The sequence below is a fragment of the Lepisma saccharinum genome, chromosome 22 (genome assembly GCF_977018435.1).
Source record: "Lepisma saccharinum chromosome 22, izLepSacc3.1, whole genome shotgun sequence".
Classification (NCBI taxonomy): Eukaryota; Metazoa; Arthropoda; class Insecta; order Zygentoma; family Lepismatidae; genus Lepisma; species Lepisma saccharinum.
The window spans coordinates 28,320,224-28,343,505 of record NC_139250.1 but is presented as its reverse complement, the minus strand read 5'-3'; the positions used below and the strand labels follow the sequence as shown (position 1 = coordinate 28,343,505).

The following is a 23,282-nucleotide window of genomic DNA, read 5'->3' as shown; positions in this document are numbered from 1 at the left end:
GCCTAACTCCACGGCGGCAGAACCTGCCATTGAAAATAATTTAAAAAATCCATTCATCGCCGTAGAATTGGGTAACAAACCTAACGCCTTGCAGGGAAGAGAGTATTTTAGGATATGTATGTCCCATTTTTATTGCACATGACTGTACATTAGTTGTCAAATGACGCCTATACAGTAGCCGCGAAATGTTATGATACATTAGTCGGTAGATGGCGCCTAAGTATTGAGTTCTAGATTCGACCCATGTTGGGACACACTGCATTAAACTCGCACATAGGTTCCCCTAGGAATGTCAACTCAATGCAAAGTGTATACTGTACCTGGCAACGCTTACTCTTCGAAATGGGAGAGGGGGGGGGGGGCTCGTGTTTTTGTTCTGCATGCTGATCTTACGTAACGGTCGACTAATGACGTCCGCTTCCCCTAATTACGTGTATTGGTGCATGATTTTGAAATCCGCGTACCTTCCAAGTTACTCTTAATTGCATTGGTCCTGCACGCATATCGTCCGATCGGGGAAAAGTTGCGACACCGGCCGACTCATTTGCTTATGTCGTTACGGGGAGAGTTGCTATTGGATAAGTAACTCAAATGACTTATTGCCACATGCAGAACTAGCAGAGCGCCAGTCTTACTGGTGCAGTGGTTAGAGAAACCATTGTTGTTTGTTAATGATCTTGCTCTTCAGTACGACCATGTATAACCGAGAGATTGGTTTGTTTTATTTTTCGTCGCTTTTTTGCCACTTTTGGCTAATTGCGAACATGGCGTCCGCAGAATTTTTCCAGGGAGGGGCAAGCAAGGTACTTTTTCCAGGGGGGTGGCAAAGGAAACTTATTTTTCCCCATAATGGTGATGCCCCACTCAAAAAACACTATTTCAGTCTGAAATTATCATGTTCTTTCAACCTATTTATAATAATTAACATAAATTACTGTGGCTGAAATCAAATTATATGTGAAGATTTTTTAGGTGGACATTCTTTTTCCAGGGGGAGGGTCCCCCCTGTCCCCCCTTCCGGACGTCCATGATTGCGAAGATGTAGATGAATTGTGATGAAATGACAATCATAAACACCAACACACTAGAACAGCACACAGCACGAGCCCCATGGATGATTATACTGCTGTTAAGTCCAGTCGCCAGAGCCTCGCCTGTCTTCAAAATGCAGTCCAGAGTCTACTATGTAAGTGGTTGACATTTGGGTGCAGGAATAGAAAAATATAGCGCCCGGTGGTCATGCCACCTGAAACTTTTCACCTCACGCCAGTGGCGTCGTCCGAAATTTTTCTTGGGATGGTCTCAAGGGTGGATAAAATATTTTTAGGTGGTCTCTGGTTCAGTGGTCATGGCCAGGTCCGGCGCTGCGAATTTTTCAAAGTTGGAGCGACGTTTCACGAGGGTAACCCTTCAATCAACGTTGTGCTTGCAACCTGCTCATCTTAGGACATCAGCATAGCATGAGATACCTCAGGCCTTTATGATACACATATTAGAAAGGATACAACCTCAATCGCTTATAATGGAGATTTAATTTTTTATACATATCATAAGTGTACTTGTCAACTATCTTTTACATTTTCCTCTTTTCTTATAATTGAAGACTAAAAGTGGTAAACGTTGTAAGTGACAAAAGCGAAAGTGTTGGGAAATCGCATCGTTCCGCACATCAGCCCGTAAGAACGTGCACACTAGTGACCTCTTTACACGCCCTTTGAACTACTTAGAGGGCTACTTAGAGGCGTTTACCACATTATAAAGCATGGCACATTTCAGTTTAACGTGGAAAACTGTGTTTGAATTATTGTGGCACTTACAGCGTTTACCAATTTTAGTCTTCAATTCATTGTTGCACATTCGACTTGATTCAATTACTCATTGTAATTATCTAACTTTTCATCTTTGTTTTTATCATCCTTTACACATTTCAGCTTTGTTAAAATTAGTTTTATCCTTTGCCACTGGTGCTGCCATCTGTTATTGCTAAGTCAAATATTTTCCTTCTATCGCTCCTATGGACACGTAACATGCTGACCTGGAGCATTTTTGTTCATGGCTCAAATTCATACTTGTAATGCAATTATTACAAATATTTTGTATGCCATTTTTATTAGTGTTAAAAATTCGAAGTATAAATTTCCTGTATTTTCTAAAAAAAAATGAATATTATAAAAATAATAATAATCGATTAAGGGAAAGCTTCTCTATGCTTTTACAATACAAACGAATCTTGTAGACGTAATAATGGAAAATTATATTAAAAAAAAGATTAAATTTACCAAAACTCATTTAGTCACATACAGTTAACAGAATACTAAAAATAATTCTGTATAATAAGCACTTTGAACAAATTTATTCAATAATTTTTTCCTATTTTTGTAGGTTTATTCATTGTTTTTACATGCGTTAAAAGTATAATTTGATCATTTTGGCACACTTAATCATTTTTCGCACGTTAATGAAAGGAAACCAACCTAATGGAGAATATAGAAACGTTCTTCACTTTTTAAGTGGAATTGAGTTATGTTAATCAATTGTTAAGGCCGCTTTGTGTGTGCTTTATACTATAATTATTTACTATCTTCTTACTTTGAGTTATCTAAACAATATATACACCATGTATTCATTCTATTTGAGGTGGGTTAGAGCCCACCTTTGCCCACCCAGTGGCGACGCCACTGCCTCATATTTTCATGTATATCTCGAGTTTGCTTACGGAAATTTTCATTGCCTTTTTTTAAAAATTAACGAGTGGAGTAAGTGTTTTTTTTAATGTTTATGTCTTTTCTGCATCACGTGTATAATTAAATGAGAATATGAAATCATAAATTTTATAGCACTTGCCAACCGAATTTTAAAATATGCAGAGGTAGTGTAGAGGCCGTAGACGTATTAGAATGTATTGCATCGTTATTCCTACTGTTACCAATTGACCCTTTTTAGGAAGGACACTCAGGCACAAGAATTAATTACTTTTAATCAGGGTGCAAAATCCCGGGGGGACTGGGGGGAATTCCCCCCACCAACGATATTGTCCTGACCCCCCCCAAAAAAAAACTTTTCCGGGGGAGAGATTTTGTTGAAAGTTTGGGATTCGAATATACTTTGCTGTAATAATATCGAAAACATAGAAGAAGAACAGACAAGGAGCCTCATCTCTAAAGACACTGACTGAACCCAGCAATCCCCAGAATACAGGAATTAGTCCGACTTCATATTTCTTCCCCATTTGTAATCGAATTTTGAATGAAGGACAGTCGATCTAATATATTGTATATTTCTTAATATAATTTGATTATTTAATAACACATATTTAATGGCATTATACAGGGTATCATTTTAATGGCGCACACGGACCACGGAAACGTATAGAAGACATCAAAACAAACAACTTTTCTCAGTAAAATTTTTCTCATTCGTGCGTCGTTTCGGCGCTACAATCGTTCAAAAAAGCCCGTTTTGCCGCCTGAATGCTGGCAACCACACACAACATTTGATTGCATTTGTGACGTCATATCCCGTCGTGAAGCGATGCGTTCCAGGGTTGCCAGGAACACACATATTCTGTGAAAAATCACATAGCTACAATCTGCCACATTATGTACCGTAAAACAAAAACGAGAAAAAACATTCTGTAACCTAACAGGAAGTAAAAAAATGATACGAAAAATAGTAGAAAGAAAACAGAATTCAAGTGGAAGTGGTCATATCGAATTTTGCCTCAGCTTATATGCCAAATATTTGCAAATCTAGTTACCAAGTTGGCATCTACAATTTAGTCTATCCACTTCATCCTTCTGATACTAGTTGTCTGTGACACACTGAACAGATGACAAAATAGAAATGAAAGAACTCAAAATTCATAATATAATGTATATTCGGAGCATTATGAGGCAAGTGGCAAAAATGGTTGAAAATACAGGGATATAAGTAATAGTAGTAATACAAGCTCTCCGACGACTATGTGTTTATCTATGCACCGGATATACGTGTAGTAGTTTTCAACTGTGAATAGGGCAGTATATTCACAACTGATTCATCATTAGATTGTTAGTGTTGTTGTACTTGTTTTAGTTGTAATGTTGCAACGTGAACCTCGGATACTTCCGTTATCAGCACAAAAGTACCGGAAGGCATCTGGACACAAACCTGTAAATATCAACCATGCAACGAGATTTTATAAATATTTGACATGTAGTTGGGCGTAAACAGCCACGTGTAAGCTGTAAGTCAAATAAAATTTATTGTTGTTGATATTTGACATGTAGGCTGAGACAAAACCCGACATTGACATTTCATTTTGAATACGTTGTTTTACCATTTCTCATATCGTTGGTTCACTTCCCCATTCCCCTGAGATGACTGTTGATCTTCTGGCTGGTAGGCTATGATGTTCGATCTACTGGACGCGTTTCTCGCTTCGTTTTACAGCTAATAAAGTGGTTGCTAGTTTGTCATTTTTCACAAAATTTGTGTGTTCCTTGCAACCCTGCCGTGCGCTCTTTCACCGCAGGATATGACGTCACAGATACGATCAAATGTTGTGTTGGGTTGCCAGCATCCAGGCGGCAAAACGGTCTTTTTTGAACAGCTGTAGCGTCGAATCGACGCACCAACGAGGGTAGACACACACACAGTCTGCAGTGATTTCGCACCCCGCTTTTAACCCAATCTTGTATTAATTAATAAATTAAGTGTTTTAAGATAACTTTAATAGCTTATCTTATCTTAGTTAGATTAATGAGTTTCTTATCCTGTATTTGAAGAAAATACTGGCTCCTGAGAAAAAAGGGGCTGACGCCTTAATTATTCTCAGTTCTGTCTACCCCTGTTTGGGGGTTTACGGAAACGGTCACCCTTACACTCCTTAAACAGAGAGAGATTAACAAAACCTATTCAAATTCCTTGTAGAATTCATCGGAACAACGTTTTGCAGGAAGCTAAGCTGTCAAGTGCGTGGGAGGAAGCAGGGTGTGCTCTAGGCCACCATGAAATATTCCCATGTAGAATACACAAGAATTTTTCAGGATTATGGAAACTAGGAAAATAATAACAGACATATACACAAAGATATAGATAGAGAGAGATATATAGAGAGAGAGGGGGAGAGAGAGGGGGAGAGGGAGAGAGAGGGGGGGAGAGAGAGAGGGGGAGAGAGAGGGGGAGAGAGGGGGAGAGAGAGAGAGAGAGAGAGAGAGAGGAGTAACACAGACTCAAAGAGGAGGGAAGAAAGAAATGAAAAGTAAAGAAAACAGATTAACAAATAAGGATAGATAGAAAGAGGAAAAGGTTCAAATACAGAAAAACAAATGAAAGAGAGAGAGGTTGAGATAAAAAAAGAACAAAGAGAGAATGGAAGATAAAAGAGATAAATGGGAGACAAGGATAGAAAGAGATAGAACAGAGGAAGAAATAGACTGAGAAAGAAACAAATGAAAAAGAAGAAAAGGAAGAAAGAGAAAAACAGAGGGCGAAAGAAAATAGAGGAGAAGAAACAGAGAGAGAGAGAGGAAGAAAGAGGGGAAGATACAGATAATGAAATAAAGAATTATAGAAATGGAGAGAGAGAGAGAGAGAGAGGGAAAAAGTAAAAGGGAAATAATAATCGGAATAAGAGAAAAAGATAATCTTAGCACAGCAGACCTTAAAATAACTCGTCCATCTTTGACCCCGAATGAAATTCTCTGACACACCACTAAGCGGAATAAAATAATAAAAAACTTAATGCAAGTATTGTAAAATAAAATACGAGTTTCTTTATAAACTAAATGCATTACAACAATTGTGAAAATTACATATTAACTCATTGTTTTTATTCCATAGATCAATTTCCCGAGCTTACTCCACAACAAAGAGTAACTATTTCTATGGAATCAAGATTTAAATGCAGGAATTTGAAAGTTTTGAATGAAGCACAGAGGAGCCTGAACTGTACCTTGCGTTCTCCTTTCATGTAAGTTGCTCTTAATTACTAAATATTTTATATATATTTATCGCACACATCGTGTCCATAAAGGTTGTACCCATTTCAAGAACACAGTAATCTTGGTTCTATAATATGGTACGAAGGTTGCTTCTGTCACAACACTAAGATAATCTGTCCCAAGTTCTTGCGAAAGAAGACTTAATATTCACATTCTTCCTGATACAGCAGTTACAACAGCAGGGCCGCGACCTGGTACAGGGCCACGAGTCGTTCGACTTGCAGCCCGAGCTGGTAACCACCCGGAAAGATGGACTTTTGTTCGGGGTTCACCAGTGATAAGAGGAAATCTTTTATCATCAGTGCTTGCGAGAAAACATTCGCACTATGAAGGAACTGCCACCCGTGCAACTTCCAAATTTGAATTACAAGTGGCCGTTCTCAAGTTATGCCCTGCCAATGCTGTTTGCATCGGTGGAACTCACCCCGGCACGCCACGTAAATAGCCACGGTCTTTGATTCTTTAAATAATTCATTTAAATTCTGGGTTAGAACCTTGTTTTAATAGTTTGCATAATGTACAATGAGCAATTACACATGTATTAAAACTGGATACATAAGAATATATGGAAAAAGTTGGTTTACCAGTGGTAAACGCGGTAACATGGAGAATACGTCACTGAACCCCTAAACTTTCACGTTTTTAGGTCCATGAGTTTTAGTTGAGAAGTCAGTGAGCGATTACAAACACCTTTTATTCTCTATATCTAATATACTATAAAAATGGATGTATGTATGTGTGTTTGTTCCGGCATAACTCTCGAACGCCTGGAGCGATTTCAACCAAACTTGGAACACATATCACTTGCAATCTCGAAATAAATACTCTGGGGGTAAGACACCACTGGCACCCCTAGGGGTGGGGGTGAGAGGGGGTGACATGTAAAAATAATCGGAAACGACCGATATTAGTGTGGAATCCATAGTTTTCGGGGTCGCTAAGATGAATAGTGACACTCCCAATGCCGTTCAACTCCAAGTTCATCACTTATTGGAATGGAAGGTGAGAGGGTGTGAAAAAGAAAATGTCAAAAATGACCTAGATTAGTGTTTAATCCATATTTTTCGGAGTCTCTAAGCTAATTGGTGACATTCACGATGACCAAACTTGGTACACATATGACTTACAATCTGCAAAGAAATTCTGTGCGGGTAAGATACCCCTGGCACCCCTAGGGGTGGGGTTGGGAGGGGGTGGCATGTAAAAATAATCGAAAACGACCGATATTGGTGTGGAATCCATAGTTTTCGGGGTCGCTAAGATGAATAGTGACATTCTCAATGCCGTTCAACTCCAAGTTCATCACTTATTGGAATGGAGGATGAGAGGGTGTGAAAAAGAAAATGTCAAAAAATGACCTAGATTAGTGTCTAATCCATAGTTTTCGGAGTCTCTAAGCTAATTGGTGACATTCACGATGACCAAACTTGGTACACATATGACTTACAATCTGCAAAGAAATACTGTGCGGGTAAGACACCCCTGGCACCCCTAGGGGTGGGAGGGGTGCATGTAAAAATAATCGAAAACGACCGATATTAGTGTGGAATCCATAGTTTTCGGGGCCACTGAGATGAATAGTGACACTCCCAATGCCGTTCAACTCCAAGTTCATTTTACACTATAGTTAGAATTCATTATATTCCTGTCAAATAGAACATTAAGATAAATAAATACCCGGGCAACGCTGGGCAATCAGCTAATTTATTATAGAATCTAACAAATCTTTCCATTTTGACCCACCTTGAGTGTTCCTATAGACATGAAATCCTCGTCACTACTTGACCGTACTTTCGCATTCATTGCTCTTCCTGAACATATGTATATTTTCTTGTGTTTACGATGCTTGTTTCAAAAGAAACCAACACAAAATAACATAGCAATTGTCTCATTTTCCTTTTGGTTCCCAGATGGCGCAGCGTCCGCATAATAGAATAATTCTAAACCCTACAGAGAAAATACTACTTATATATTCTCCTCTTGCAAACAAGAGAATGATATGAAATTGAATATTATACACTTTACGTATGAGTTACACTAGGGTAAAAGAAATGCTTGCGAACGGAAGAACATACAAGGGTTCACATAAAACTTTCCATCGACATTAGAGAAAGACTATTGAGAAATCGAATCAGTGTGTAATAATAGTAATAATAACCGAATTTGCAACCGTAGCTGCGCGCACATCATATACATTGCGTACGTCTTTAGAGTAATTTTCGAAAATTAAAGATTCTGTATGCACAAGGGCAAACATATTATTTCTACGGTGCAATTTCCCCTTTTGCATAATCCAATTACGATCTTGTCTTGTTCTGGCTGTGGTAACATGCTAAGCTGTACGATGTCCAGATTTCTCTACTTCCCACCACGTCTTCTCTTTTTTCTTAACCTCATTTCTTCCTCTGTCCTTTTCCCCTCTCCTCTTCTTCTAGATGCCCAACTTCCGCTGGTAAATAAGGCCTCCATAATTGCACCGTGCGAACCCTTCGTTTTCCCTTCAGACCCTGCCTTTTTGTCATCAATTTTAATTTCCATTTTCCTCCGGGCCGAGACACACGGAAAACTGTGGAAGATTTGTGTGTGGGAGGAGTCACAATCTGGATCGTTATTTGTCTCTCAATGATGGCGAGACAAAAGAAGGAAACAGAAGAAAATCGTGATTTTTTTGTTCCTCTCTCTGAACTTCAAGATATAGGAAGTAGGAGCTTCCATAATACCAGGCCGAGATAAAAAATTAAAAATCATCACCTGCCTTAAAGTGACTATGAAGTGGTATTACTATTTCGTAACTTCTATGGTACTACAATGAATTAAAGAATCGTTAGAACAGAGTGAGAAGTAAGACAGAGAGAAATTTAGAGAATTAAAGTAAGTAACTAACACAAGATCAGACAGAGAAAGAAACTGAGAAAAATTAAAGAGCGGGACAGAGAAAGAATATGAGAGAAATAAAAAAGTGGGAGAGAAAAAATTGACTGGAAGAAATGAAAGAGTAGGGCAGGAAAGAAAACGAGAAAAAAAGTGAGACAGGGAGAAAACTGAGAGAAATGAAGTAGTGGAACAGAGAAAGAACATGAGAGAAAATAAAAGTTGGAGAGAAAAATGAACTGGAAGAAATGAAAGAGTAGGGCAGGAAAGAAAATGAGAAAAATAAAAAAAGTGGGACAGGGAAAGAAACTGAGAGAAATGACAGAGTAGGGCAGAGAAAGAATATTAGAGAAATAAAAAAGTGAGATAGAGAAATGAACTGGAAGTATAAAAGAGAGGGCAGGAAGAAAAATGAGAAAAATAAAAAAAGGTGGGACAGAGAAATAAACAGATAATAATGGAAGTGACATAGAGAAAAAACTGAGAGAAATGAGAGGACATTGAATGAATATGAGAGCAATAGAAAAGCGAGACAGAGAAAGCAACTGAGAAATATAAAAGAGTGGGACAGAGAAAGAAAAGAAACAAAAATGGGACAGAGAAAGAAAGTGAGAGAAAAAGAACAGAGAAAGAAACTTGGAGAAATAAAAAGTGGGACATAGAGAGAAACATAATAAAATATAAGAATGGACAGAGGAAGAGACTAAGAAAAATATAAAAGAGTCTGGCAGAAATATAAGAACTAAAAAAGTAGGCAGAAATGGAGAAAAAAGAAACTGAGAGAAATAAAAAAGTGGAAGGTAACAAAAATTGACAGAAATAAAAGAGTGGGACTTGGAAAGGAATTCAGAGAAATAAAAGAGCGGGAAAAAGAAAAAAACTGAAAGAATTAATGGAAGTGACACAGAGAAAAGAAATGAAATTGAGACGGAGAATGGGAAAATTAAATGAAAGAGTGGAACATAGAAATTTACGTAATACAGTGAAAGAGAGGGTGAAATAAAATAGTGTATGAGGCAAGATAACTAAGATTGAATTCGATTACCGAAATCATCAAGCGACACTAGATTTGATAGCCAAGAACATCCTACACATGCTGAATTGGAAATAGGGATGTACAACCAAACAGACATTTATAAATTAAGGAAAACGGAGCCTAAAATTAATGTTTTTATTCCCTCAAAGCACCTTCTCTATCTCCCAATGTGTGTGTCTGTGTGTGGTACAACAGACGTGACTGTCAATATATTTGCAGATTCATTTGGAAGTATCACTACTCAAATTAATTCCAGTGGGCAAGTTAGCGGACCCAGAGCTTGAGTCATACCCCCTTCCTCCCCCCTCTCCCCTTGTCGGAAAGGAACGTGTTTTATTGTCCGCGAACACAATGCAGCAGATGAAGCTATTTTTGATCCGATTGGGTTGTAATGGCTGCAGTAATTATTTTAGGACCTTCCTTTTTGTTTTTTTACACCATCGGGAAGCATCTGTCTATTTCTGTCCCTAATGTTATTTTTGCCATTTTAATTGGAAGCGTGGCTTTTCGTATCGCTTGCCTCCGTCTGTTAATTAGGCAGAGTCCAATGGAAGCTGTATGCTCTCATTAGCTTCATCAGTTGCGTGGCCGACGCCGCACAGCGCAAAAATTTAATTGTACTTTATTTCTGTCGCTTCTGCTAAAAGGGATGAAGCGAGATGGGTCATCGAAGATTTTTCCTCATTGGCTGTCGCCCCACAAATTATTCAAAAAGAGCTAAAGAGGATTGTTTTTTTCTTCCGCATGAGAAATGTTCATGTATACAAGGAAGAATAAAGAGGAAGAAAGAAACATAAGAAAGAACGAGATAGATAGGAAGGAGAGACAGAGAAATATTGATGGAAAGAAGGAAACAGGTATTGAGAGTATTTGAGAATAAAATCCTTAGGAAAATATTTTGGCCTAAAAGGGATGAGGAGACAGGTGAGTGGAGAAGGTTACATAATTCAGAACTGCATAAATTGTATTCATGTCCAGATATTATTAGATCAAGAACACTTAGGTGGGCAGGACATGTGGCACGAATGGGAGAGGAAAGAAGAGTTTGTTGTTGGTAAACCTGATGGTAAGAGACCAGTAGGAAGACGAAGATGGAGGGATAATGTTGAGATGGACCTAAAGGAAATTGGTAGGGATGGAAAAGAGTATATGGATCTTGCTCAGGATAGGGACAGATGGAAGGCTTGTGTTGCTGCAGCCATGAACCTTCGGGTTTAAGAAGGCTAGAGAGTTAGTTTAAGAAAGAAACAGGCAAAAATAGAGAATAAATTAAGACAAAGAGAAAGAATGGAAGAACATAGAAGAAAAGAAGAGTTAGAGAAAGTGGTATGGAAACAGTGGAAGAAATGATTAAGAAAAAAATAGAAGATGAAAGTAAAGAGAAACGAAGGAAGAAAGAGGTAACTAAGAAAGGAAGAGAAACAGAGATATAAAGAGAGAAAAATAGAAGGTAAGAAAGAGGAAGCGAGAGATAAGGAAAAATATATAGAATAGCAAAGGAATAAATAGAAAATTAAAGAAAGAAATGATTAAAAAATAAGGGACGGAAGAAAGATGAAAAGAGATAGACAAATAAGAGAAGAAAGAAAAAGGGAGAGAGAGAATGAGATTAAGATGAAAAATGAATTCAAACAAGTAAATCGCCATAGCAGGAAATTATGCAAGACGTAGCACTGCTTTATGCACTTATGAGCAAATATTAATAAATATTTTTTTGCTTATAAAACTTAGAAAAATAAGCGTTTTTTTTTAATTAAAATGGGTATTCATGCTCTGGTTAACATGATTAGAATTTGTAAATCGGTTGCGAGCTCATATTTACACGCAGAAAAATATTTATTTACCTAACAATCGGAGTGGAATTTTGCAGTTGTGCCAAAGAAGGGCTATGGCCCACCCCACTGATGGTAATTAATATGTACCCGTGAAATTAAATATTAATAGGTAAACTATGGCGTGATCATAAAGAGCAATAGTTCGATTATGTCAAGGCTTGTCGACAAATTAGGTTTAAATTATTTGTCAATGACTGGAATCTTTGAAATTTTGTTGTTTCCTCACACCAACATTACGAAATTATTCTACTTAAGTGCTAATTTTCATTGAGATGTTGAACTTTGAACACCGAAAAATTCCAGTTATTCAGAATGTTTCCACTGTTAAGTAGTTATCAATGAAATTTGCAGAGGAAGCTACAGTCATTATTTCAAGATAACCTCTTGCGACCAAAGGTGTTCACCCTATGAGGGCAAACCTCATCCTCACCATCCGAAGACTTAGGACGGTGAGAGTATAAGGGCGAAGTCGAGTCGTGAGGGTGAGGGCGAAATTGAGTCGTGAGGGTGAGGGCGAAGTCGAGTCGCGAGGGTGAGGGTTAGTCGCGAGGGTGAGGGCGAAGTTGAGTCGTGAGGGTAACTCGTGAGGTTGAAGGTTAGTCGTGAGGGTGAGGGCGAAGTTGAGTCGTGAGGGTGAGGGCGAAGTCGAATCGTGAGGGTGAGGGCGAAGTTGAGTCGTGAGGGTGAGGGCGAAGTTGACTCGTGAGGATGACTCTTGAGGATGAGGGTTAGTCGTGAGGGTGAGGGCGAAGTTGAGTCGTGAGGGTGAGGGCGAAGTCGAATCGTGAGTGTGAGGGCGAAGTCGAGTTGTGAGGGTGAGTCGTGAGGGTTAGTCGTGAGGGTGAGGGTGAGTCGTGAGGGTGAGCGCGAAGTTGAGTCGTGGGGGTGACTCGTGAGGATGAGGGTTAGTCGTGAGGGTGAGGGCGAAGTCGAGTCGTGATGGTGAGGGTGAGTCGTAAGGGTGAGGGCGAAGTTGAGTCGTGAGGTGAGTCGTGAGGGTGAGGGTGAGGGTGAGTCGTCAAGGTGAGGGCGAAGGCGAATCGTGAGGCGTGAGGGTGAAAGCGAAGGAAAAACGGACCACCTCTGCTGGCGACCCGGTATAATTGATTGCAGGTCCCAGAGGTTGAGAAATGCTCTTCTATAGATGGAACTGTTAGCATATATAGTCCTTCAGAATTTGAAATATCGTAGTGGTTCTTCTACTCTGACGGCATCTCAAGGTGGATGAACTTTCTTTGCAAGATGGCCGCCTTTCTGTCATTTCGAGGAAGAACAGAGTGTTTGCTTGCAAGTCAAATTCCTCTCCCAGCTCAAAAGTGGCACGACGCCATCATCCACACTTTCTCATTGCCTTTTGTGAATCCCGCGTACACCAACATTAACGCTATTTACACAATTATGCAAGCCGTGGGCACGAACGTAACCCAATGCCATATGTTCAAACGGTTAAAAAATCTCTGGATATCTCTCGTAGCGCAGGAGATAAGATTTTTACGGCCGAAGCAATCCTTATAGATTGGTTTCCGAGGTTCGGGCAAGTCACGTATGGAAAGAAATTATTCCGAAAGGAAAATGAGATACTAATTTAAAAATCGGTTTTGGCTTTCAACGCCCTCTAGTGGAGCACGATCTCGAGTAATAAAATTTCGGAGGCCAGCCACACCAAGCGGCTGCGTGACTTCCACGTATTCCAGAATTCCCTCATTATGGCTTCGGGGATCGGAGACCCAATCGGAATCTTTCGGATTGATACTTTATTTGTTTCTCTGTTGTTTATCTGCTCACCATACCGCCATATCAAACGTGTAACTACAGTATTACTCGTACGCAGTGTGCGAATTAACGGGGGGATACTGGGGATTTCGCCCCACACCCCAAAAAATTATCCCCGGCGAAATAAAATTATTTTTATTCCTGCCAGGGCTGCTTTTATCCCCTCAAAGAAAATTTCTTAACTCTGAGGGTGAGGGCGAAGTCGAGTCGTGAGGGTGAGTCGTGAGGGTGAGTCGTTAGGGTGAGGGTGAAGTCGAGTCGTGAGGATGAGGGCGAAGTCGAGTCGTGAGGGTGAAATCGAGTCATGAGGGTGAGGGCGAAGTCGAGTCGTGAAGGTGAGGGCGAAGTTGAGTCGTGAGGGTGAGGGCGAAGTCGAGTCGTGAGGGTGAGTCGTTAGGGTGAGGGTGAAGTCGAGTAGTGAGGATGAGGGCGAAGTCGAGTCGTGAGGGTGAGAGTGAGTCGTGAGGGTGAAATCGAGTCATGAGGGTGAGGGCGAAGTCGAGTCGTGAGGGTGAAATCATTCGTGTCCGTTAATGGTCCTGTCGTTAAATATTTCCCTGCCGAAAAGTATGTGTTCAGAGAGCAAAATGATGCTTACAATTATTAATGGTATTCTCATATTCGAAAAGGTTCAATATTTGGCTAAGCTGCAAGGTTAGGGCCATAAATTCTATGAGAAAGGCCTGTGCTTGATGTGCATCTTTGATTGTTAAATTTGGAGTTATCAATTAATGCTTCCTGATTTTTAGCTAAACTATCAGAGTGGGTAGCATATTCAGTGAAAACATCCTCAATTTGATGTTGGAGAGAGTGAATTTCACCAGTTAAATTTTGGTAGAAAAGGTGATTAGCTTGGAGTTGTAATTTAATGTTAGATCGTTTAGGTAAATTTCTCGTATCGGACAAACGGATTTCTTTAAATTTATAGGAGAAATTACTCACCGAATGCAGTTTCTCTATACTTGTGGAAGTTCGGGGAAGTGTTTTCTCGCATCGTTCATTGAATTTAACCGGTAAATCATCTATTTTTCGATATAAATGTGTGACCGATGCACGAAAGCTCTTGCATCCATTTACCTCCAGGTGGATGTAGCCTGTGTGTGATGATGTAATCACGGTCAGTGTTTCCAAACACGTGTTTTTGTAACTGAAGAAGGTACGTTTCCGCAAATGGTTTGTGGGGCTATGTGTCAATGGTTCGTGGGGCTATTTGTCAATGGTTCGTGGGGCTATGCGAGAATGGTGTGTGGGGCTACGCATATTTTTTTCGAAAGCAATTTTTAACTATTGTAACCTATACGTGACCCTACCTAACCTAACCTTACCGGAAATGGATCGTGGGGCTATGTATGAATGGTTCGTAGGGCTATGCGTCAATGGTTTGTGGGGCTACGTAGGTATTTTTCCGTGCAGTGGGGTGGAAACACTGCATGCCGAGTACGGTAGTGAAACTGTGACCGCCATTTTGCGTGTTACCGAAGGCAAAAAGAAACGAAGAAAACTTACTCGATATGTCGCAAATAGAGTTTATTTCCGTGAAATAAGTAAAATGCCACTTTCAGCAATGTTTCTCAATGCAGAATACGTAAGTACGAATATTCAAATTAAATGAACTAGCAAATTTCAGCCGTTTGTCCGATACGAGAAATTTACCATCGTTTGCTTTACTTGATTAGAATTTTGGAATAAGGGTTCTAGTTGCTTAGTAGTGGCAAATTACAGCAGTAGTTAGCAGTGCTACTTACAAAACCAAGGAGTGCACGTTTTGGTTTAACTACTGAATTCTTGGTAGTGGGTCTTGTGAAGAGGGAAAGGTGTGAATGAAAATTTTGGAGTTGATTGATTGATTTAGTGTCTTCAGTCCACTTTATGCACAGTGAGGATAATCGGGACTGGACCTACAGTTTAAAGTGGGATCCGAACCACTATGCCCCTCCACCGGGAATCGAACCCGGGACCCCTTGATTACAAAGCAACGACGCTACCACTGCGCCATCGGGAAGGCAATTTTGGAGTTGGACCGCAAGTTTACATTGGTTGGAATCTTCCTCACCTTTGTTGCACATTGCATTATGCAGTGTTGATGGGAAGTGTTGGGGTTTAGGCATTTCTAACTTCACATTGTAGTATATGAGAATGGTGTAATGATAAGGGATGGTTCTAGGATGTTCTTTCAGGTAAATTCCCGAAATAATTTTTACATGTTCAGTAGCCATGGTAACCGAAAAAATTATGGAAGAAAGGGAAAGTCGTTAGTGAACACTGAAAGGGACAAATATACAATTTTAAGAGCAAGTTTGCATATATAAAAATATAGCATGTATTAAGTAGGGATGTGCCGAAGCCGATTACAGATGCATGAAAATCGGCCGAAATTGACACATCGGCATCTGTATCGGAATCGGCAAAAATCCGATATTTAAATCGGTGCAGATTATACCAGAGTTTTACCTTCTAATAAGTTTTATATTCTAGTTTTGTAAGATTTATTGAAAATTAGGTTATGATTCGTCATTATTGTAGAGTTTTTGTAATAAAATTATTGCAAACTCATTCAGAGGATCAACCTAACTATACATCGGAAATAAAACAGTACATTGCTGAACCAGGATCTGCTGTTGTATTGGAAGTTCAAAAATGAGTATTCAAACCTGAAGCAAGTGCTGAGAAAATACTTGGGCATACCTGCTGCATCAGTATTCAGTGATTGAGTGTTCGGTGTTGCTGAACAGATTTGCGATAAGAGAAGAAGTAGGTTACTTCCTGAACTGCTTCCAAAACTCGTATTTCTGAAGTTGAATCTGGCAGAACAGGAATTCATTTTGCATTTCAAAGAACTGCTTATGTACTAATGTTAAATCTCTAGGTTCACATAACCTTTTGTAGATGCAAATGTACATTCGCATCTCTTGAGAATATATATGTATATACATACGATATGCAATAGAAATGTACATACCAAATTTATTTTTGTCCTGCACAAAATAACATCCCATTTCTGTTTAATAATCTTATGTATCGGAATCGGTTAAATATCGGCATCGGTATCGGTTCCAAAAATTATCGGTGAGTACATTCTGCAACTGACCAACCTCACCGCGCCGAGAATTGGGTTTCCATGCCATAGTGCTGATTATTTTACATGTATTGAAATGTTCACAAGAAACTTGTCCGTAGGTTAGGTGGATATTAAGTTTGAACTTAGCCATGGACGCCCGCAGGATTTTTTCCAGGGAGGGGCAAGGATGGTATTTTTTTCCAGGGAGGGCAAACAAGTCACATTTCCCCCCAAAAGAGTGTAGTTCCCAAAAAAGCATTTCTTAAATTTGAATTTATGGTGTTACTGCAATAATTAACACATATTATTGTGGCTAAAATAAAATTATATGTGTGAAATACATAATTTTTGGTTGACTTTCATTTTCCAGTGGGGGCACGCCCCCCTTGCCCCCCCTTCCGGCCGCCCATGAATTTAGCAATATAAATTTGGTCAAATTTTGGTGTTACTAGTTCGATAACTCTTTTGGTGTGCGACTTTGTGCTTTCTTAGAATGTAAATATACTAAGCATTCCTAAATTATGTGTAAATGTTATCACATGATTTAATGACTAGGTTAGAACCAATGCTAAAGTCCTGATTAGCCTATCTGTTCATACCCAAAAAACCTACCCCCCAAAATGAAGTCACAAATACGCCACTGAGTAGGGTTGCCAGACGTCCCGTGTATACGGGATTGTTCCCTTTTTTAAAGAAATGTCCCGGGTATCAGGACGCCCACTTGCCCCGTATTTACCTAAAGAAATAACGAATTCAAATTTTATTCTATGCTAAATAAAACCATGTTTATACAATTTAAAACGAAGAATAGAACTGCAATATAAGGAAAATAATGTTCACAAAGAATCATTTTGTTTTCGTGATGTAGAGGGCCTCCCCCATGGCGCAGTGGTAGCGTCATTGCCTTGTAATCGAGGGGTCCCGGGTTCGATACCCGGTGGAGGCACAAGTGGTTCGGATCCCACTTTAAACTGTAGGTCCAGTCCCGATTAGCCTTACTGTGCATAAAGTGGACTTAAAACATCAATTCAAACTCAACTCGTGATGTAGAAGTTGTTTTCAAAATAGATTCCTTCATGTATTTAAAATTTACGTAGGTCTAGTTACACGATAATATTCTTGTTCTAGGGTTAACAATGGTTTAAACGGCAATTGATTTTGTAATGTTTAAAAATGTTACCAAAAATTTCTTTAACTAACTGCGTGTCCACTTTTCTTATTTTCGAAATCTGGCAACCCTACCACTGAGTGCCCCCCCCCCCCAACCCAATGCAAAAAGCTTACTTTGCACAGTGCTTGTATGCATACTATGAAGAAAATATCAATTCAAGGGTGCCCGCAGGGATATCTGAATTGAATAGTGAAATTGTGATTTGATTTTATTAAAACCAATATCGTTTTCTGAGATTTACAGTCTTTCAGTTACAACAATGAACTGCATTGTCCAACAAAATAACAAGAGAAAGTTTTCACAAGAGATAATAGAATCAAGGACGTATTTAGGGGATGGAAATACAGTAGTGTTCAAAAGTTAAGCATCACGAAGAAATGAGAAAATGTGTTATTGATGAAGTGTCAGAACTGCACAAAACATAGTAAAAATTAATTAAAACATTTCATGAATTAACAATTGTTTTTAGTGTGAAGAAAAGGAAAGTCCAAAAATAAGAAAATTGAAGGTGGCTTCCTTAACAAGAAAAAGAGGCTTGTGTGGGGCGTGATCATCCCCAACATCTACACAGCCTTTCAACGACGTAAAAAGGTGGTTGAAGACCTCTACATTTACAGTGGAGCCAGCATCATCATAATTGGACCCTGAACGAATGGGAGAACATGCTCTTCACAGTTCAGTCCACATTCAGTGTGCAAAATGATTCCCGTCGCATATTCATCTGGAGAGAACCTCGACAACGTTTTAACCCCAGGAATATCGTGGAAAGGCATCAGTTTCGTGATGATGGAATACTAGTGTGGGTAGACGTCACGTTAAATGGACGAAAGGAGCTGCACCTTTTTGTGGGAGGTACTGTTACTGCTCAGAAGTACAGAGACGAGGATACTCCAACAACATGTGCGACTTTTCAGAGGCGCAGTCGACCCAGATTTAATCTTCCAGGATGATAATACATGTGCGCATCGAGCCAAATTGTTGGATGACGCCTCCACCAAAGACATTTCCAGAGCTCCGTACTGATCTTCGTGGGGAATGTAACCAGCTGCCCGTAGAGCTCTTGAACCACCTTTTACGCCGTTGCAAGCTGTGTAGCTGCTGGGGATAATCACGCCCCATACAAGCCTCTATTTCTTGTTAAGGAAGCGGTCTTTTTGTCTTCACACTAAATACAATTGGTAATTGTAACGTCTTGATAAATTTTCACTCTTTTGTCTAGTTCTGACACTTCATCAATAACACATTTTCTCATATCTTCGTCATGCTTAACTTTTGGACACTACTGTACAATTGTTTTAGCCCTTATTATATAATTAATGGTCTTTTATTTCCGCTGAACTTATTGGAAAGCAAGGAATTGGGATCTTACGGATTTGAAGGACACTTCCAAAGATTTATGCTGTAACGAACCTGAGCGTTTAAGGTTTTATATTTGTAAGATATAAAGATTTTAAAATGTATGTTACTTCAAATAATATGCAAGCTGTCACAGACAACTATAGCTAGATTGATACAGTTGTGATTGGAACTTGTGTATATGTTTAGAAATACGTCATAATCTGTTCGTGTTGACGTCACTTTTTCATCTCAGCAGAGGAAGTGAACCCACCTGAATGTTTTTCACCTGGCGACAGACTCAGTTAGAAAACAGGTGAAGGGGAGATATTAACAGAAACGTGGTAACGGTTAATGGAATGCCCGAATAGTGTAATTGGTAATTATTTTCGTTTCCTTCTGGCTATACTCGGAAATAATAATTAAGTACAGAAACTTTCGTGTATTTACGTTTCTCTTGTCCAACGATAATTCTATATGCAAGTGTGTTTAGTGATTGTGATGTGATTTAATATGCTATAGAATTGTTCTTCAGGCTGAAACGTAAGCAAATCTGTACCTTGCTTGTAAGTCCACATACGATAGGAAATATAAGTGATTATAAAACTGCGTTTAACTTTGAATACTGTGTTGTGTTTCTTTTCTACCCAGCAAGCTCTGATGATTTGCAAAGATTCTCATGTTCCCGACTAAAGGAGTAGCGGACTAACTTTCTGATGACTGGTGTCCAACTGGAGTACGTTGCAATGCACACTATTACTTATGATAATATGCATAAATATTAATCAGGAACTTTACTTTTCGTCAATTGAATCTAACTCCTTTCTTCGTTATTCAATTCTTTATCTATTTGACATTAATTTCCTTTCCAGGGCAGTTGTTTTTATATAATTTGCGATCTTAATTACACGTAAGCTAGATAATGAATACGTGCTGTTATATCTGTATTCTTATACCGTCCTTTTGCCTATTCATGTAATAATAATACAATACTAATTAATTTACATATTTAATTAATATTTTATTTTCAATTTAATTATTCTAATTACATTATTATTATTTGGACTGGATTCATGTGGATTCGAATCCGGTACCCTGACGTCATAGCACGTTGTGCTAACCACTCCTTCACAGAGGTCGGTGACACATTTTAGATTCTTTGTGGACTTAGCCAACTTTGTCATTGTCGCGATTAGCTAAAAGTGGCAGAAACGCGACGCAAGATACGGTGTGAATGTCAAAGATTTGAGAGCACCACATCCTCAAATACAAATTTTGATATTCACACTCTTGTTACGGTATCCACACCAAGAAAATGCCCAAAATATTCATGGTATTAAATTTTGACAAGACGGAGCAGCTTGATTTTGGATTGGCCCTTGAAAATACATCAACCACTTAAACATGAATTATCTATTTCTCTTGAGAGCTTGTCACATTCTCTTGTAACCCCTTCTCCCTTTTTCGGAGTTCTACCAGCTTCCAACTATTAATATGTAACATATCGAACACATATTTCACAGAATAAACACGAACACGCGTACAGCGAAAGATAAATTTCCCCGCAGTTTACTCAAAAGTTCTGACACTCTCTAAGTCTCGTGGAAAGAAAAGGGAATTGATTTTTCCTTGTAACTTGCAGACTGACACCATTACCAGTCGTTTTCTTGCGGGATTCTTTTGTTGACCACGCAGTACAAACTTCGCTCCATAATCGATTTGAAATTGTTATGGAAACCGAGATATTTGTAGGGTGGATAGTCAACAAGCGTTTCCGCTCTTCAGCTTTGCAGCTAGGTTGGATAATGATATTGATTTTTACCTCGAACGCATTTGTTATTTTCCAAATTATTCCTGCTAAAGAAGTTGTTGGGTACTTGGTGCAAAATTAAGTGGCATCCCGATTATCACAGGTCCTTGTTTTAGTTGTTAGATCTAATCGAATACGTCCACAATGTTAGAAGTAGTTTTAGTTATATCTTGCTTGTCTTTCGGCTTCTCCTGGTTATATGCGGAAAAGGAGAAAGCGGGAGAGAGGGAGAGAGGAAGGGACATAGACAAACTCAGAAGAGAGAGAGGTTCCGGTAAAGATCGGCAGCATAACTAGAGACATACAGAAGGAGAACGTGGAGAGAGAGAGAGAGAGAGGGAGGGGGAGAGAGAGGAAGAGAGAGGGAGAGAGAGAGAGGGAGAGAGAGAGAGAGAGAGAGAGGGGATTATGATGAACTATAGTTGAAAGGACACTCACAAAAATCACCCATGCCAATGCCTGGATTCGAACCCTGGCATTCTAGCGCGATGTGCTAACCACTCCGCCACGGAGGTCAACGTGAGAGAAAGAAAAAGTCCCCCTCGCCCCTCGCAGAGAGAGAGAGAGAGAGAGAGACAGACAGACAGACAGACAGACAGACAGAGTCAGAACAGAGAGAGGGTGGGATACAGGTTCAGGGACTAGTAGCAGGATAGAGTGAGTGAGAAAGTAAGAGACAACTAGAGAAGTAGAGAGGAGGGAGGAAGAGAGAGCGAGAAAGAGAGAGAGAGAAAAGTGGAGGAATTACATCAGTGGCGTGCGGTGATAAATCAGGCAGGGGAACAGGTCACCTGCACTTGCTTCCCGTCGCATGGGAACCCTTATTGAAATGTCAGAAGTGACAAACATGAGGTACTTTAAAATTATATGACAATAATAATTTTAAAGCAAATGTGATATAATATAAAGAAAACATTAAAAATAAAATTGTTGATGCGCAACAAAGAAAAATTTGATATAAATTTGTGAGTCATCAGAGAAAGAAAATAATATTTTGTCGTGACCTGTTTCATCTCTTTATTCGTAGATTAAGTTGACGTTTTTTCATAGAGTTGAGTATTCTTGTAATTCAAACTTTCTCAATCCAATAATGGCACACAGATGGTTGAGTTTTTCATGACGTTCGCTAGATTAGTCAGGGTGGCTACTGTAGGACCATAATAAAATTCAAGTATAATTCCCGGTTTTCAAAGCGAACTTTACAAAAATTCAAGCAGATGTTTTCTCTATTTCAAACTAAAGTTTTACAGTCTCTCACCACCCACACACATACACACAAACAAATACTTATATTAACAATATATGGTTTGTGCGATTCCAATGAATCCAATAATTCTAATTCACTTGGACGGTACATATATATAATTTAAGGCGCGGATTTTACATTTGTCATTTCACATAGCTACTAGGCAGTGGCGTGCCCAAGGGGGGGGGTTGGTAGGGGTTATACCCCCCTTTGGCCCAATATTCCTAAAAAGGAACGTCAATGGTAGGAAAATATGACAAAATGAGGGCGGACTACCGAGAAAAAGTATAGGTAACCCCTCCCTTACAAAAATCCTGGGCACGCCACTGCTACTCGGGACTATAAATACATCTACAAACACAAGTCACATATGTTACGGGAAATAGTAATCTACGAAAAATTGTTAATTCTATAAGAATTTTAAATTTACCTAATCAACTTCAAGATATTTTATCTTGGAATAATCTTCAGTCTATCAGATGGATTGTTCTTCAAAGAACACTAACAAAGCAAATGGATTGAGAGAATTCTGTTTTATTTTCCACGCAGCTTTATTTACCTTCCTCAATAAAAATAAAACCTAAACTGTGAAAAACTTGTTTCAGGTCATTAATAAATATGTATAAATTCAATGGAATTGAGATTTTAAAAAGTTGCAATTTTTCATGTCTACAGAGAAAATTTCAAGCAGAATTCACGCACAATTCCCGGAGCCAATAATTCACGCATAATTCCCGGAATTCAAGAAATTCCCGGTGAGTAGCCACCCTGTTAGTAGAAGTTGTTAATGTGACAAAACCCGACCTGTTCCAGACTCCCTTCTCAGGATTAAACAATATAATTTGCTGTCACGGTATCTAGTGACATGTGAAACGCAGTTCGATATAAATTATTTTTTGTTTATCGATTCATTTTATGCACAAATATAAAAGTGTGAGGTATTTTATTTTGTGGATAAACTTGTATCCGAGGCAGACGTCGGGAGCTGGGAACGGGTTTTTCTTGAGTGACAGCGGAACTGTCTTTTCGGCTTAGGACATGACATATTTGCACCGACACGGAGATACGAAAGGAATATTTTCGCCGCTACCGAGCTTGAGTCGCGGCAGGCGTTCGAACCCATGTTCACGGATGACCAGGAAAGCCAGCTGGAGCTCAAGCTT

The 23,282-nt window shown here is 39.2% G+C and overlaps 1 protein-coding gene across 1 annotated transcript in view; it reads left to right on the top strand.

Annotated features, from left to right (window-relative positions):
- LOC146004767 (thiamine-triphosphatase-like) overlaps nt 1–23,282 on the top strand; it is a 411,047-nt gene that overhangs the window by 9,288 nt on the left and 378,477 nt on the right. The window contains exon 2 of the mRNA XM_083143750.1: nt 5,824–5,953. The gene's annotated coding sequence lies outside the window, so the exon portion shown is untranslated. The remainder of the gene's footprint in view (nt 1–5,823; nt 5,954–23,282) is intronic.